Source organism: Rhinolophus sinicus, chromosome 18 (genome assembly GCF_057876585.1).
Source record: "Rhinolophus sinicus isolate RSI-liver-muscle chromosome 18, RSI-T2T, whole genome shotgun sequence".
In the NCBI taxonomy this organism is placed as follows: domain Eukaryota; kingdom Metazoa; phylum Chordata; class Mammalia; order Chiroptera; family Rhinolophidae; genus Rhinolophus; species Rhinolophus sinicus.
Genome location: NC_142518.1, coordinates 97,335,652 through 97,341,680, shown reverse-complemented (window position 1 = coordinate 97,341,680; position 6,029 = coordinate 97,335,652). Strand labels below are relative to the sequence as shown.

Genomic DNA, 6,029 nt, shown 5'->3' with positions numbered 1-6,029 from the left:
AGGGAGTGATGACAATGATTGAGTATGGAATGTAAGCTCAGTAAGGAGGGGAGAGAAGATATCAAGGGGGTGAGGGACAGTGACATAGCAGTAGGATCAAAGGATGGGAAGTCTCATGGGGTCAAAAGACAGTTGAGTCAATATGGGAGTGACCTGGACAGGTAGGAGACTACCATCTCCTAGCCTGGCAATGAGACATTGAATGCTTTGGTAGAAAAAATGATAATGACCAGGTCTAAGGTATGATCATGGAATTGAGTGGCTGAGGTGGGCCTGGGGGAGGACAAGACCACTGGAGAAAAGGAGGTTAAGGAACTGAAAGGCTAAGGGTGGAAGGCTCTTCTCATGGACACTGAAGTGGCCTGGTGGTATTAGTAGAAGAGGTTGTGGCTGTGGTGGCAGCCTCAGCACATGTCGTTGTCATTGCTGTGATTGGGAGGAAGGAGACAAGGGTAGTTATCTAGAGTTCAAATATCTCCCTCCTCTTTCGGAGAACTCTTCTCTGGCCATCCTAGCGAAAAGAGCCTCTCTCATTCCTTGTTTCCTCCCCTTCCCGTAACTGTGTGTCCCGTTACTCTATTTTGTTCTCTTTAATCCATTTATCACTATCTGAAAATATCATACTTAGTTTGTTATTTTCTTCCTTCTCGTCTGCCTCTTCCACCAGAATGCAAACCCCATGAATTCGTCTTTTCCAGTGTTTTATTCACAGGGCCCATTCGGTGCATTTAATAATAAGCAGTTAGAAAATGATTTTAAAAAAGAAAAAGAACAAATGAGTTTTATCATGAGTATGCTGCCTCCACAGCATACAGGAGGACCCTTTATGGAGCCTTTGGAAAGTTGGGTGAAATGAATGCGTGTAGGAAAGGGGGAACCTGTGTCAACCAGGGATGAGAGGCTTTGTGAAGAGGATTTCATGAAGTGTGCAGAATCCAGTTATGAGTCTTCAATTTCTTTAAAGTCTGGTCACTTTTTTTTTCCTTTGGGAAAGTGTTGGGTGTTCCTTTTTTTTTTTTAAATTTCCTAAGATTTTAATTAAAATGCTCTATAAAGAAATACACCACACAGAGATATTTAAAAATACAAAAGGATTACAGGCAGACAATGGATGAGAATTCTTTTTAAAAAAGACACACAATAGGGAACAAAACTAAACAGTTTTTATATACTATTTATACATTAATTATAAGCCATAGTACTAAAAGCTTTCTGAACATTGGCAAGAAAAGCTGAAAAATTTTTGGTCTTCCTTACATTCTCTTGAAATTCTGATAGGCACTCAAGATGGGGAGCGCTATCTGACACTTCATAGTTCCTTGCTTCATTTAGGTGTAGGCAAAACATAAATGGGCTATCAGGATGCTTAGGGTCAATATTAGTGAATATAAATTGCAATTTATCACCATAAATTTTTCGAATTTCTAGTCCAAGTTGATCTTTATACACGTCTACAGATTTTTGGAGCCTTTTCAACCTCTCTTCACTAGCTTTTTTAGCAGTATTAATAGTTTCCTTCTTTCTAGCATATTCTTCCTTAAGATCCTGGACATTTGCAGTCAGTACTTCCATTTCCTGCTTTTTGCTTTTTACTTCAACAATCAACTTTAACAGGTTATCTTTATTTTCTTGAATGAGCTTATTCTGCCTGCAGATCTGATTTCGATATTCCAGAAGTATCTGAATCATTTGTTCTTCTTCCTTTAATTTCACAGACAGTTTTTCTGCAAATGCTTTATTGATGTCCTTGTAGGTATCTCTTAGTCCCACCATCTGACAGGAGATGTCACTGACATTGACTTTGAATTTATTCCAAAATTCATTTATGCTTTTATCTAACAATGCAAGATCGTCCTCTACCAATTTGTAAGACAATGCTTCGCCGAGAGGCCTGAGTCCGGCTGCCTTCCCAACACAAGACATGAGTTGATGTCACTTAACCGCCCACCTCCCTCAGCCGCGCCAACTTTGGGTGTTCCATTTTGAACAAATATAGAAATTCACCTGAGTGACTTCCCCTGCACAGCCCATTGAGGATTCACTCTTAGTCCCCATGCAGTGGAAGAGTAGCAAAATCTTAGGCTCCCCTCCAACCTGCAAACTGTTGCCTTTCCTCCGTTGGCTCTATCTTCACCTTTTCACAGCTCATTCTTTTCTCCCCAACAGAAATGTATGTTCCATGGAACAGAGAACTTGTCTGGTTTTGCCCCCACATTGTAAGATGGCACCTAAGTCAAAGATTGGCATATGGTAGGATGAATGTTGGATGAATACATGCTAGATGAATTGAATGAATGAATGAACGAATCAATCAATCAAATGCAACCCTTAGAGGAGAGCATCAGTCCTCAAGTAAAAGTGGTAAACTAAGTGAGGAGTCTGTGAAGCCTCAACTGGGGACCGAGATGGGTCATCAGTGGTTCACTAAGAGCTGTGGCCTACATTCTCCCAGTATGAATTGCCTCTGGCACTCATGAAAGGAGGACAATGGGGAAGCTTCTCTTTTTTCAAATTTCCAAATGGGGGAGACCATTGAAAGAAAAATGGAAAGAAGAAAAAATAGTCCCCCCATGGCCAGCTGAAGGGAGGGGCTGGCAGATGGGTGCTAGAGACCAGTTAATTGGTAACAGGTAATGCCTGGGACACAGATGTCACATGAACATGCATGAAAACCATCATACCGTTGGCAAGTGATGAGACCCAGGGAATGATTGAGCTGTTCGGATGTCTAATGGCCTTTTGGAACAGTGTCAGCTTTTCTGGAGGACAGTGAAGTGGAATATTGGCTAACAGTCCCTGCATCCCATCGCTACCCTGCCTCTAAATGTCTTCAACCTTCCGACCTTCCCACTCCCCCCTCCCGTCCCCCATCCCCCATCCCCATACCACCAACAGGAAGAACAGAAAGCTGCCATTGCACCTCCAGAAGCTCTGCCCACAAGAACGTGTCCAACCTACTAAATCAAGCTCTTCACTCCTGTGAATACTAAGAAGTGAACCTCAATGGAGCTCTTACCAACATAACTTCTCCCTTGTTCAGCATCAAAACCAAGGTTCTGAGCTTTCCAACAAACATTTCTGAAGCCACCCCCTTTCTTTTTTTAAAACTGCAAACTAAAGAGCTCTCTTGCAAAGAGCCCCTCCTCCATCTCTTGCTTTGGTGGAGAGCCATGCCAGTTTGGACATCTCCCAAGGACAAGACTTCCTATGCCAGACTGTTTATGAACAAAGTACAAGTTCCTTCAAATACTGCCTGATTGATGGAAGTCCTGTGGGATTCGACCCTTAGAGGATTCCCACCGAAGGCCACTTGATTATTAAGTACTACCAGAATAGACACTAAGCTCAAAATATAAAACCAAATGCCCCAAAGTCCCATTTACTTGCTATTTCACATATTGTTGTAGACAATTCAGAGCATTATGTGCCTTCTGGTCCAAGAAACCTTGTGTGGCACTGCCCAAACAATAGAAGACATAATTCCTACCCTTGAAAGTGTCCAGCGGGGCCAGCTCTCCATATGTGTGAAGGGCATACTTGTTAATGAAGAAACATGGAGTACAGACATGTATGGTTTGCCCAGCATTCTGTCTCTGCACCACCTCTGGTGAGTGGTCTGAGGCTCTCAGCTTTCCTTGGGGACCCATGACATAAAAGACCTGGTTCCAGAACACCAGGACCAGGACACGCCCCTCACCCAGGGCTCTAGATAACAGCTCCAGTTTAAATCCTGATTCCTGGAGCAAGAAAATCTCAGAAAAGCAAAAGCACCTCCCAACCAAAGCTACCTCCCAAATTAACTGAGGGTCAATTGGAAAATGGTGCCCAGCTCCCAGAGTTGCAGGGGTGCCAATCCGGGAGCACTAGCAATGAATGTACACTTGTGGCTCCAGTCCTAGTCCTCCTTAGTAATCCACTTGATCGTACTCCATCATGCATGCGCATTTACTTCAACTGGGAAATACAAATACAAACATGGATCTTAGTAACTGCCCCCAGAGGCCTACATCTCAGACTCTGGCAGAGCAGAAATCAGTGAAGGAACTGTGAGCTCATGAAATGTAGACATTCTGTGTGGGAGCCAGTGGCTCTTGGGGGGAAAAAATGACAAAAAAAAAAAAAGCAGTTTGCTTAACTGGTTATCTTTTTGCTTCGGGGCTGGCCACACAATATCCCCACTGCAGAATGAGTTTAAGGAAAATGAGAAAGCAACAATGTGGAGAAATAAGTAGGCATTTCATGGTTTTCAGAAACCCGCCAAACTCCGAACCCCCTGTACCACAGCAGTCCCTGAGACAAGAATGACTGCCAAATGTTGACATGCCCACTGCTTCCATGCTCTCCCAACAACCTCGGGCCCTCCCACAGCATACCACATCCCAGCTCCTAGGGGACTCTTTCCCATCCAGACTTGGCTGTGAGAAAAGGAACTGAGCAAAGGATTCCCTCATCCCTTAGCCACTGTTTTTAGCCAAATGGGTACAATGCAGCAAGCCACAGCAAAACCCACTGCCGGCAGCTGTAAAGAGATGGGGAAATGCAAGACAGGTGGTAAAGGCATCTGGAGTAGGGAAACAGTCCCTGAATAGGGAGGAGAGAGACACACGCCGAGTGTTTCATTTTGTGAGAAATCAAATGGCCTAAATGCTGAAAACACCCACCAACATCCCAAATGTTATTTGCAAAATAAAACCTTGACTTCCAATTCCTTGGGTCAGGGGAACCCCTTTTATTTGAAGAAATCATGTGTGGCGTGCCTTTTTAGGGAACTGCCTTCAGAACCTGCAGCCAACTCCTTGGGATAGCCTGAGTGCTAGATTGAAATTTTAAAAAATTGTCCAGCACTTGATCCATGGCCACTAGGCAGATGCTCTCACAAGGCTGCACTACTTTGGGTCCAAAAAGGTGAAGGGGATTTTCTCAGGTGTAACATAACTTGGCTCTGAACAGCAGCCCCCGAAAAGACCAGTATACTGGCAGCGGCATCAGAATAGGTGTGCAATCTCCCAAGGGAACTTCTTGGAAGGGCAACACATTTAATAAATGTAAAAGTTCTGATGTCATTTAGTAAATATGAGAGCTCTGATATGCTTGTTAAAATTCAATCTCTATTTTTTGTTGTGCCATGTGTTTGGGGAGGAGGGGATGCCACTAAATTCACATGCTCTCTTTCTGGAGGGAGGGGTGAAGACTTCAGTGCCAGGCTTGGCAAACTTTTTCTGTAAGGGCCAAATATTAGATATTTTCAGCTTCATGGGCCATATGGACTCCGTCACATTGCCTCAACCCTGCCTTTTCAGTGCAAAAGCAGCCATAGACAATATGCAAACCAATGAGAGTGGCTGTGTGCCAATAAAACTTTATTTGTAAAAACTGCTCAGACAGGATTCTCTCTGTTCCCAGGATTCAGTCCACAGGCCATAGTTTGTGACCCCTGCTCTCTGCACAGTGAACACTCATTTGCAGACTTCTTGTTCACCATCTCCAAACTTGCTGAAAGGTAAAGAAACAAGCAGAGCTCCCTAGGTTCCCATAATAACTTCTCTTCAACCATTCTCAGTTTAATCCCATGATGTCATTCTGAAATGCAATGGGTCATTGACAGGGTCACATTACTCAGAGAAAAACAGGATGTTTGACACCTAAAATATTCAGAACAAGCCCAGAGCTCATCTCTGCAAAAAAATAAAAAAAATAAAAATAAATGCTCTTACATAACAGGGAGCAAGGGACAAGGGAAAGCAGCAATGGGTGGCTGAGTGGAGACAGCCACTCCCGGAGAAGGCTCACTGGGCCGCTCAGATGGCAGACCTGCTGCCCTGGAGAGCACATCTCTGCTTGCAGCTGTCACTCCAGTGGACAGATGACTTCATTTCAGCTCTGCGCAAATAAAGGGATAATAATCTCTCACTTGGGAGAAATACCATATGGTAGGTGCTTTGAAAAGTTGTAAGAAAAGTATAAAGTACTTAAATGGAAAAAGCTACTTCCAAAAGCATGAAATTTGTCTAGAAAAGGATCAGGCAGTT

The 6,029-nt window shown here is 43.6% G+C and overlaps 1 pseudogene; it reads right to left on the bottom strand.

Moving 5' to 3' along the window:
* Positions 1–1,148: 1,148 nt before the first annotated feature.
* On the bottom strand, positions 1,149–1,923 carry LOC109436227 (kinetochore protein Spc25 pseudogene; annotated as a pseudogene).
* Positions 1,924–6,029: the final 4,106 nt, after the last annotated feature.